The sequence below is a fragment of the Rattus rattus genome, chromosome 3, assembly GCF_011064425.1.
Source record: "Rattus rattus isolate New Zealand chromosome 3, Rrattus_CSIRO_v1, whole genome shotgun sequence".
Taxonomy (NCBI): domain Eukaryota; kingdom Metazoa; phylum Chordata; class Mammalia; order Rodentia; family Muridae; genus Rattus; species Rattus rattus.
The window spans coordinates 42,113,286-42,125,931 of NC_046156.1; the positions used below are offsets into that span (position 1 = coordinate 42,113,286).

Below are 12,646 nucleotides of genomic sequence, written 5' to 3' on the forward strand. Positions count from 1 at the left end.
AATAAGAAAATCTCTATACGTAGCCCTGGCTCACACTATACAAGGAAGCTACTTATTATTCGGCCGATTATACACATATAGTGTGGTTTTTTTTTTTTTTTTTTTTTTAAGTATCAAATAGTGGCAATTGTTAGGCCTTTCTATGGATATAAAAAGATCATTCTGAACTTAGCTACTGAGGGGTCCAAAGCTGGACTTTGCAGAATGCGGCAGATATGACCAAGGAACTCACAGAGATTCAGCCAAGGGCAGGGAACCACCCACCGGCTAGCATCTCTAAATTCTACTTGGTTCATCTATATCCTCGGGCACTGTATGGACACCTAGGCTTGCCCTTGAAATAGGTGTAGATCCTCCTCCTGCAGGACTCGCAACCAACCGTGAGACTGATTAAAAATGTGCTAAGAAAAGACGAAGCTGCCCAGCAGGCCGATGTCGGGGGTTGGGTATCAGTGTCTAGGTGTATTGCCTTTACTACGCATGGCTCTGATAGAATTGGCAGGAAAATGCAAGTGTTTGATTTATTTAAATACCAGGGGCTATTTACTCAGAACCATCGATCCAGGGCTTCATAAAAGCATGGCCTCCGAAATCATGAGTATTTTCTCTTCTGAATTAGTACACTTTGCGATGTTAGATGTACTAGAGGACAGGGCCAATGCATCTATTTAAAACTCCAGGTTCCAAATAATAAGCACTTAATAGATGGGTGCAGCTGTTTGGCCAATCAATGTACTTTCCTATGTCTAGACTACACTGATGCCATGATTAGCATCAAAGTAGCTTTAAAATCAGGTTCCTTTGTCTCGGGGAATTTATGATTTGAGGTACAAATAGACAAACAGCTACAAAAAACAAGGCTAATCTTAAACCCTGTTAAGTGCTACATTACTCAGGCCTTTGGAGATTAGAATAGACACAGGGGCATGCTACAAGTGCAAGTAATAAAAGCTTGCAAAAAAAAAAAATCCAAACCCCTGATGAATGCCTATTGTTCCTTATTACCATGCACTCATCGTTCTAAATGTTATCAATGAAACCATAGCCCTGCCCTCTAAAGTCTTTCAAGGACTGTAACAAACAGCGGTGTCTGTGTTTTGAGACAGGGTCTTATTGTGTTGGCCTGAGAGGCCTGGAACTCGCTATGCAGATGAAGCAGGCTCAAAACTCACAGAAAGCGGCCTGCCTCTGGCTCCTAAATGCTAGGATTTAAGGTGTATGGCACCACAGCTGGCTACCTCTAGTGTTTTTAAAACGTTACAGTAGTCTCCAACTCTCATGCCTAGCTACCTTCTTTCTCAAAGGCTGAATCAAATGCTACTTCCTCGGGGAACACACACAGCCTTGTGTTTCTTACAACGGAGTGAAGCTGGTGTAACACTGTGAGCTCCTAAAAAAAAGCAGATGAGGGTTTGGAGCGACCGCTCAGTTGGCAAAGTGGTTGCCACACAAGCGTGAGGATCTGAGTTCAGATCCCAAACGCGTGCATAAAAACCGCAGAGTGACAATGAATGCCTGCAATACAGAAACTGGGGGATGCCCTGGCATATTCGTGCCCAGAGTCTTGTAGACAGGAAGTCTTGTAGCTACAACACTCTAGGGAAGTCAAGGCAAGGGGGCTGTTCATGTATAGTCCCTCTCAGTTTTTATCTCTCAGACAGAGGAAAGAGGCCGATGAAAAATCTGCAGTTGATTCTAAACTCCATCACTCTTGATCCTACCTCTGAGTCTTCCCAGCAGAAAGCAGAAACTGTGTAAACACGAGTGAGCCACAATGTGCCTTTTTCACTGATCTGACCTATCGAGTCTGTGAGCTTGATAAATGGTTGGTCTTGGGCAGCTTTGCTAGCTTTGGGGTGGTTAGTTATGTGGAATGATACTACTTGTTATGTTGCCTTAGGGTGTAATAATTATTATACTTCTTCCTGAGCGTCTATATAGACAGGCTTCAATTAGCACATTTTATTCCATAATTGTGAATGCATACGGTATTATACCTGGAGGTTAATTCAAAGAATGCGCGGCCACCCATTTATTCCTGGCAAGTGAACTCAGCTATTCAGATTGGTCCAGAAAGCAGACTGGCAGAAAGGCTGGGAATCTTCCAAGTGCTTTACAGCAACATTTAATGTTCCCAGGTCCCAGGGTGTTCCATAAAATGGCAGGTTTGATGGGAAGCAAAGCACCAGTGTGTTAGCATGGCTATTAAAGATGAAAAGGGACGATTGGTGTATTTCAATTCTTCCAATCTATGTGACTATTTACAGTACTTCGTTATAGTTAAAATTTATATCAGTGAAAACATACGAATATAACAGCGTAGCACATTCTGTTGGACAATTGAAAATTTTAGTTTATATGTGAAATGAAGTCTTGATATCCTTTCATACTCAAATATGTTTTTACTTTCATATAAACATAACATTTATTCAAATTTTAGCGTAACAATTTGTTATTAACACATTTTAGATACTGCATGTGTGCGCGCATGCGTGCGTGCGTGCGTGTGTGCGTGCGTGCGTGCGTGCGTGTGTGTGATTCTGCATGGGTGTGAATGTTTGTGTCACAGAGATCCACATTTCATGTCTTCCTCTCTCACTGTCCTTAGATTTTAAAATGGAGTCCCTCACCAAACTCCCAGCTTGCCCATTTGGTTACACTGGACATCCAATGGGCTCCAAGGTTCCTCCTGTCTTTGATATCCCAGATCTGAGGTTCCAGCTGGATGCTCTTGCAACCTGAGCTGACTGCTGAAGACTGAACTCGGGTCCTCGAGCTTGCTTACCCGCCGAGCATTTCCCCAGCTGATTTTTATTTTTATATATTGTTGATTTTAAAAATAAAAACAAAACCATACAAAGGACCCATAATTATTACCATCACATGACTTACTTAAAAGTAGTTTTTGACATAGGATGGGTGTTAAAAATGATTTGCTTTTAATGTCAAATGTAATTAATGTGCCACCGAGAACGGAAGGATTAGTTTCAATCAGATGAGATAAATCTTCAAAAAGAAGCTTGAGTTTGGTAAATATTAAGATTTTCTTCCTGACAAAGTATCTTGAGGGGATTAGAAGATTTCTTTCGTGCTTGTATCCTTCTGGATGGGAAGCAGCATCACAAAAATCCACCAAAGCAAAAATCTTCTGGTACGGCCTTCCTGGGTGCCCTGAGAGATAGGCTCCTGGCACATCACTCAAACTGAGGTGTTACTGTGTCAACAATGGGGCAGATACAGAGAAGCATCCACTTCTTTGGCCAGCCTGGAGGCAGAAGGGCAGGCAGAAGCCTTGCCTCATAGGTAACACTGGTGTGTGTACAGTACAGTCCAGCACCATGCCTAATCCCACCTCTCCTACGGCTTGATCCTTACTGGCCTCTTTCTGGGCTTCATGGCTCCCTCTCATTTCCTGAGCCTCAGTTTTCATCCCTGTTCTTTTACATCCTTCCTGCCTGGCTCAGCCTGCCTCACTCTCCATCAAAGCACAGCCCCGACCAGAGTGCAGCGTGGAATGGAACTCTGGAAGGTTTGAAGGCAATGGAAACACAGTAGGCTGAGTGAATGTGAAAGCAAGAGGACACAAAGGAAAAAAAATATTACACTTAGCCAATGGTAGAAATCTCTACCCAGAAAAGAGTTCATATGAATTAAGAAGTGGACTCCTGAAAGGGCCATCATGAAATAAAGGATATATTCTAGGTAGCCCAACAGTCAGGACAAAAATGTCAAAGATTGGGTGACTTAGACTAGAGAAATAATTTGTACAATTCAGGAATTTGGAGGTCTAACCACCACTGTGAGGTTCTGAAGATGACATCCTATAGGAAGATGGCCAGAGTGTTGCTGCATTCTCTTGGGGTACAGGGCGAGAGAAAGGACCCACTCTGGTTGCATTCTTACATAGGCATTAATTCCATTTTGAAGGTCTACTTTCATGACCACACTAGGTGCCTGGAGTAGCATGGGGTATAAAAAACCCTTGTTTTCATAGAAACTTTCTGTAGCTGGCCCCTATTATCTCTTGTACCATCTTCTATGGTGTATCCAAGGGTGCCTATGTAGAGGAAGAAAACAGCAAGCACACTGTTGGAAAAGTGCTCTGTACTGTAAGCCCTTGCTAATAATAATAATAATTTTATACCTCAGATTGCTATACTATTATAGAGGAACTTCTGTTTGTGACTTGAAGCCCTTCATTTCACTTCCAAGATTTTCCTAAAATGGCATAAACAAATAGATCACTGAGTCTAGTTGAAGACTTTTTAAGAAGACCCCTACAATACAGGGTGATCTGTGTCCTTCTCCTACTCCTTCTTTGTTGTTCTACCCCACAATGTGATGGTATTTCCAGATGGAGCCTTGGGAGGAGATCAGGATAATAAGGATGGAGAGGCTCTGCCAGAGCCCTACTGATATAGATGAGGATGCTTGCAGCTAACTATAGGACTGAGCATGAGGACTCCAGTGACGGAGTTAGAGAGAAGACTGAAGGAGCTGAAGGGGTTTGCAATCCCATAGAAGAACAGCAATAACAAACAATCAGACCCTACCAGAGCTCCCAGGGACTAAACCACCAACCAATGAGTACACATGGAGAGACCCATGGTTCCAGCAGAGGATGTCATTGTACAGCATCAATAGGAGGAAACGCCCTTGGTCCTGTGAAGTCTTAGGACCCCAATGTAGGGTAACACCAGGGTGTTGAGGACAGAGTACGTGGGTAGGAATGGGAGCATCCTCATAGAAGCAAAAGTAGAGTGGAGGGGCTATGGGAGAGCAGGGAATGGGGATAATATTTGAAATGTAAATACATAAAATATCCAAGAAAATAAAATTTAAAAAAATATTGCAAAAAAAAAAAAAAAAACAAAGATAATAGGGATGGGAGAGGGAACACAGTTCAGCCTATATTGCAGGAGGGTTATTTTTTAAAGCCTTCAACTAGAATCAAAAGGGCCTTGGATATACCATGTAAGATTGGGAAGGCTGATAAGAGCCAGCTCTAGAAAGTGTCTATACAAACAGGGAAGTACTTAACACTTATGCTATTCCAGCACCTACTGAGGGGTGGATGGGTGGAGGAAGCTCTATTAAGAATCATTTTTAACAAGCACTTCGAACTGTCAAGGCCAGCAATACAACGGCACTGAATTAAAACAGTAGGAACACATAGAGGGAAAAGGAAAAGTCTGGAATCCAGAGATAGTTCAAAGGTGGAAGCAACAGAATTAGTCAGACATCTGGACGTGGGGGTGCTGGAGAAGGAGGAGTTCAGAATGACTCATTTTATTACTGGGTAGCTGGGAGGGGAAGAGTGCCAATCATCCAGTCAAAAGACACACACAGAGCTAACTTAGAGCATGGCAAGGTTGATTCTGGTCTGGGAAATTTTAGATTGAAGGAGCTGATGGAACACTCCCTACATTGATATTTTTAGGACTAGAGCTAAAGGAAAGAGATAAAGTCCATTGAGAGAGTTTGGGGTTTGTTAGAGAAGACATTGAAGTGGGGAAGGGTGAGATCACCCTTGGAGAGAGTCAATAATCTGTTCTTTGGGGGCAGGAAGATGGTTTCCTGACACTTCAGTAAGGCATTTGAAAGGGAGAAGAAACATATTTGGAGAGGATAAGGTTTTTAGTGCCTTAAAGTGAGGGAAGCCAGTACAGAAGGAAGATGAAAGGCACTTGTGCTCCCGAGTGTAAGAAAAGAGCCCTGGCTCATGGAGAAGAAAACTGAGACCAATCATTCTTCAGAATGAGCTTTATTAGGAGAGCCTCCTAGCCATGTCTGGCTCTGTGATATAGCCTTGAGAAGGGAGAGCAATTAGGAGATATAGACCATCCTATCAGAAAAAACATGACAGGTGCCTAAAGGCAAAAACTGGCTTCCTTTTAAAACCTGGAGATAGGCTTCATCACAACCATGAGTGATAGCTTAAAGTTAAAGGGAGAGGATGAGGGGAAGGGGAGCAAAAGGGGAAGAGGAAGAGAGAGAGAGAGAGCGCGCACAGGGAAAGAAATAAAAAGAGAGGAAAGGAAAGAGAGAAGGAAGAGAGTATGTGTATGTTGGGAGGGGACATGGGGGCAAAATCTATGATCTAACTTGATCATGTGGTGAGGAAGTGTAAGTTTGTCTTTCTAGAACTTTCTTTATAGATGGATAGCCACTGAAGTTAATGGAAAGCTAACTGTGTCACTGTTAGCTGTTTGTTTTGATAGAGGGATATTTTCAGGATATATTTCTCTGCATTGTCCACAATCTAACAATGCTAAGTACCTATGTAGAGGAAGAAAACAGCAAACACGCTGTGTGGAAAAGTGCTCTGTACTGTAAGCCCTTGCTAATAATAATAATAATTTTATACCTCAGATTGCTATACTGTTATAGAGGAACTTCTGTTTGTGACTTGAAGCCCTTCATTTCACTTCCAAGATTTTCCTAAAACGGCATAAACAAATAGCTCATGGCAGACTGTGTTTGTAAGAGCACAACCTTGAAAGTAACAAAAGAGCAGAGATTCTGAGAAATCACCTCTATTCGAACTGTATTTTTTGGTTCAGTTTGGTGACTGAAATTAAAGTGCTATAAGCTGTCCCTGGATATTGAACCACTTACATGCAAATACATTTGATGTGAGGAGAACCTCATAAGATTTAACTTCATGCTGGGAATCCCTTGTTGGGCAGTACAGTATACTGTATCAAAAAGGAAGCTACACCAGGAGTAGCTTCCTAGTAAATGTAGTTGGGGATCGAGGCTGGAACACAATCAGGAAAGCCAAATTCTATAGTGTGGCTGATGGGCTTGGCCACATGAACAACTGAGTCGTGGGTGATGGTGTAAGGATCCCAAAGTGCACTCTGGGTAATGCTTCAAAGGCTGGCCTAGCTTCCTGCCCCTGAGCTCTGGAGAAATATTCAAGAGTCTTGAACAGCTCCACCCTTGGTCTCAACCTGTGATAACTGCATTTCATGGCGTCTTAGATTCCTAGCTCATTTCAGCTTTTAGAACCAGGAACATCATTTCATACTCTTTGAATTCGGTCTCGTGAGTAGTAGGGATCTCAGTGTTAAATCTTCATTGTCTGCAATTCTGTGACCATCTACTCTGTCAGACAACTTTGAAACTTTATCACAAGTTTAACTCAGGGTAAAGAGTGATACCAAGGTGCCTTCAAGGATGCAGTATGCATATGAGAAATTGGGTCAAAGGTAATCATGTGAGGTGCCACTCCTAGGCCAAGTCGTTTTCTACCTACATATCGCCCATTAACTGGAACCATGGAGTTTCATTACAAGTCCTTTCTGGTCTATTACTCTCTCTCTACTGCTTAAATCTCACAAATGTTCCCATACACCCTTATATCTGAGCCCTGAGGTCCAGCCCCAAGTATTGTTGGTTGTTTCTTTCTTTCTTGGTCCTTGCCTTTGTTTCTGCTTCTTTTCCCTGATGTTTCTTTTCAACTTTCTAAACCACAATCTCAAGAGCAATCACGTGCCACTCACTTCTGAGGTCCCCATCCTGCTGCCTGCCAAAAGTAGACAGTGGGTGGCATTCGCCATCACTCCCAGATAGACTGACAGTGGTAACTCCCATTATTCCTTTAGTACATACTATGCTCAGGGCAGATTTATCTATGTTTCGACATATCTTTAAGCATGCCTACTGACTAGGATGCTTCTAAAGATCCAGGGAAATGTACTAAATTCTCTTAAAACTAGAAACAAACCAACAAAAACTCAAAGGTTTTTAGGTTCAATAAAACCGCCAATACCTAAAGAATGTCTTTTTCAGCTTAGTGGCGGTGGTGGTGCGTGCCTTTAAATGCCAGCACTCAGAAGGCAGAGGCAAGCATTTCTCTGAGTTCAAGGCCATCCTGGTTTACAGAGTGGGTTGCAGGTCAGCCAAGGGCATACAGAGAAACTCTGTCTCAAAAACAAACAACAAACAGAAGTCCTTTTCAGAGTAATGCTGTCATGGAATATAATTTTGAAGATTTAAATGGTGAAGGAGTCCCAAGGAGGAATAGTGCTCGATGCCCACAATAGTCACAGTCTAACTCTTATTATCTTACACTGTCCTGGGTTGCTGAGATCTCCTTTCCTAATGAGAATTATCCAGCTTACTGCAGTCCCCAAACTTCTCTGCTAACTCCTAAGAAAGCCCAACACCTAAGAATGCCTATGACATTCTTTTCAATATTTGAAGAAAAAAAAAAAAGCACAGTGAATACTGTATTCACTGATAATAAGCCCACATGTTCTAACTAAAATGTCAGTGCTCTTTGCTTTTAGCCAGAAATAAGTGAGCTGGCAGCACTGGAGAGCTCAGACTACTCAGAGGTCCTGACACAATGTTGATAATGCAGAGACCTCTCTGGTATGACTGAAAAGCCAGATACAACTAAAAAGCCACATGCCAGCCACAGAACATACACATACGCCTTATTTCTAGAAGCCATGCAAGGCAAAACTATGCAGAAAAAATGCAATAGTTGTGTATTCTTTAATCATTTACTTAACTGTCTATCATCAAACCAACCATTTGTAATTTTCTGTGTGCAATTTCAGAGCAGTGTCATTATTGCATTATTGTTATGAATAACTGTTTAATATCTCTTCCCAAGGTAGTGTGAGAGATGGTGCATTAGATAGAAAAATTTTAAATGCCAAGTTCAAGAAAGAGAGTGGAGAAATGGACACAAAATGACTAAGAGGTTCCCATAACAGCAAACACATTGGAACATAGGGAGCATTTTATACTTGACTCTTGTCTTTTCTCTCACTTTACATAGTAACATTGAGCTGAAAGCTGACAAGAACGTTGTCAGTCAACTAATAATGACAGCTCTGACACCAGTCATCAAAGTCAGAGAGCATCGAACTGACCGTGTGTCAAGAAATATTTTTGATATCTGTCTGAGCAGACACTTGATCAAATTTGACCTAGTGAAATATGAAGCACAGAGACCTTATACATGTAAAGATTCAGTTGCTCTTATATGTGGAAGTTTAGAGGACAGCTTAGTGATGACAACTGGGTCTCACCAGACAATGAGGACAAATACAGAATTGGGAGCCCAGACTATGTCTGATATACCCAATTTTCCCCCTTAAACATGATTTCAGATCTGTCTTATGAAGCTAATAAGGTGTGTTCTTCTAAGCCTTGTCTCAGCATCATGTGATTTGTGGGTAGTATACATGGGGTGCTGTAATATCACTACAACAGAAGATTGTGCAGAAAGGGAGGGAAGGAAAGTGCCAATAATTGGCCTCTAGCACCAAGGACAGAGGAAAGCAGTATTTTTCTTTCCACTATTCAGAGAAAAATTGGTAAATTATGTAATGGCCACAAATTCCTCCTATGGCATTATATCCATGTTTAACAATCATCTTGGACAATTCCTCCATCTACAGGTGCTCTATGCCTTGGACCATCATGATAAAATACCGAGGGAACCAGGAACATAACTCTCCAGACACATTAAAGCTTGGGGCTTCAACTTTTTGGAAGGCTGTGCTAAGACGCAATCTGGCAAGTTCACTTACAAAAATGACCTCATAGGACTGAGAGAAGCCCACTTATTCCAATTGTGCCAACTAAGTCAATCCCCAGCTGACTGGTGAGCTGACTCAGACCCAGGAGAGAAGCTGTCTCCTAGCTTTAGAGTGGGGCCAATATGGAGTACCACACAATGGAAACCAAGGGCCACTGTGGTCTACTACTTATTTTTTAAGTCTTAAGGTTTTATTTTAGGTATTGAGGTGTTTCACCTCCATTATCGTCCTTCATGTGCCTACCTCATGCCTGTGGAAGCCAGAAGAGGGCATCAGAATCCCCTGAGCAATAGGCACAGATTGGTTGTGAATCTTGAGAACTAAATTCAGATACTCTGTAAGAGAAGCCAGTGCTCTTAACCACTGAGCCATCATTCCAACCCCCTTATTATAATTATTTTTATTACAAGAAAAACTAAGGTCAGATTTGAAGGTAACCAGAAGATCTGAGAGCATGTTTTTCTGTTTCGAATTGGATGTATGTACTGGAAATTCACCAAACATGATCTTTCACTTTCAACTTTGAAGGTTTTTTTTCTTGCTCGCTTTTAACTTGAAAACTCATTAGTCAGTGTATATGAAAATCCAGAAAGCTAAATTTAAATATTATTATAGTATGAATTAGAAATTTGAGAATTGAAGGTTAATTGACTCTTAGATTATCCCTTCAACCAGAGAAACTAATAGCATTTGCAAAAAAACATGATTAGGGACTTTTTCCCCTTTAACTTCTCAATAAAGCAAAAAAAAAAATCTACAATCAAATTATCCCTGGAAGTCTTAATTTAAATCAGATCCTAAGAGAGAGTTCAAATTCCTTGGGTTTATGCTAAGCTACACAGCGAAGCATGAAACGAAATATTCGTCAGTTCATTTTCAAATACTGACATCTCTTTATTCTTAGATATTCACATATGACCTAAGGTTAAGTAAACAAATCTCTACACATGATCATGAGATCATTTCCATAGGGAATACTGCTTGGAAAGCCATTCTTTTCTAAATAGCTACTTGTTGAACTCCTGGCAATCATTCTATGGGACCAAATTATTTGAAACACCCAGCTTTTTTATTACGAAGTTTTTCTAAGGTGTCACCAGTGAATCTGGGGCAAAATACATTTGTATATAAGTTCAAATCTAATGGCAAACCCTGACTGGAAATCCTGTGTTTGCAGCAGGAGTTATATTCAGAGTTGCCATAGCAGCCACCCACATTCTCTCTCACACACACAAAGGGGCGGTGAGGAAAGAGGAGAAAGCAGTTAGCCGAGAACAGAATCTATTGTTGAAAAGACAGAGGTGCCCATCATTGTAATTACAAGCAGGGATCCTAACTCAGTCTGAACAGCATTTAATGATAGAAGATTTCTTAACACAGGGCTGCTCTCTAATCTCCTTACCATCTGTACCCTCAGCTTCAAACTGTACTGGATTATGAAGTAATGCAGGACGAAGGGGTATTTTGGCTAACAATGAACAAAATAGAGCTAGCAACATTTAGTGTTTCTCTATTTGAGATATCTTGAAGAAAAAGCTATGGTTAAACAGATCTGAACAAAGTGCTTTACTCTCTCAGTATCTCCAGCTATAAATGGGTGAAATGAGTACCAACAGTTATAAGATGTTACAACACGCTTTCAAAAATCCATTATACATGATGAATTATTAAGTACAAATAATGATGAATACATGCCAACACTTAGTAACATGTAAAAAAAAAAAGTTAAGTAAGAGTGAATAAAAGCAAGTCCTGAACCACAATAAGTGCTCAGTAAATGTTGGCTAAAGTCATTATAGTTAATTATTATTAATAAAGTATGTTAAGTCCTCATTATGCCTGAAGCGCTTAGGTTTACAAAGCATGAGTTTCTAAAAGAAATACCTGCAAGTGGTCAGCAAAATGGAGGTCTAAAATGTAAAGATTCTATTATAACGTAGAAGCCAATGCATTGTCCCATAGCAATGTCTTTCAAGGACAATTTAAGATATTAAAACAGCTAAGTAGTTTATTCTAGTCGCAGATTCATCACCATTGACAAAGGCTGGATTCATAGGAAAATCCATCATCTATTAGTACTCTAAGAGGGTACCGTCTCTGGCTTCTGAAAGCACGCTGCGATTTCCCTCCCATCATTGTTGGATCACATATTCATGTGCAGATATATTGAGAGTCCCTCTACGGATACACGAAGTCAACACCAGATTTAGATGAAGGCCATAGATGAAAAGCTGCCTCACGCCTTCTGATTTACTCATTGAAAATCTTCCTCGTAAGACTGAGTGCGGCATATTCCAGCAGAGGAGAAGCCTGCAGTCAGGCAACTTGGTGAATAGGAAAGAACGCGTGCTAGCACATTTCATTCAACGGAGAAAGGTACCTCGCAATGCATAGGAGAATGCGAAGCGGATAGGCTGAAGAAAATGGGGAATTCGAAAACATATTCGGGGAGCAGAGTGAATAGACAAGAAGGGAATTGTAACAATTTACAACAATCAGCAGAAAGTGGCATACAAAATGGGGTAAGGCTGAATCCCAAGTGCTAGACAAATTTTCTTGATAGCATCATTTATAAAGATGAGGTAGTGAGGGGTACAATTATCACGGTTCATAGCCTTAAAAATAGGTCTCAGTCCAACACTTGAGATGCTAAATTGGACCGATTGCCACAGGCCTGAGGCCAGCTTAAACTGCATGGTGGATTCAAACCATTCTGGACAACAAGTAAAATGCTATGTTAATAAAAAAAAATGAACCGCGGCAATGTAAAATATATACTCTGTGACCTCTAAATTTATCTTGCACTGGAAATGTTATGCACATCGGTACATTTTTCCCTTTTAAAGTTTCCTTCTACTTAGCAATCTTTATTTCCAGTCTTCGAGAGAAATATCGCTAGGTAGTGCTAGAAACTCTCGACGCTTTTAATGGCTGTCTGACATGATTACCTTAGAAACACTTCCATCGTCAAAGAGCTTCTGGAGTATAAAAATAATTCCGAGCTCTTCCAAGCCATTAGAAATAATCAAATTTGCTTTTAAGCTGAGCCAGATTTTTATTTTTATTTCTTTTACAGTTTTTTT

General features: G+C 40.8%; 1 protein-coding gene across 1 annotated transcript in view; it reads right to left on the bottom strand.

The window, feature by feature from the left end:
• The window catches only part of Plppr5 (phospholipid phosphatase related 5), a 106,889-nt gene that overhangs the window by 44,556 nt on the left and 49,687 nt on the right, over positions 1-12,646 (bottom strand). The window lies entirely within an intron of this gene.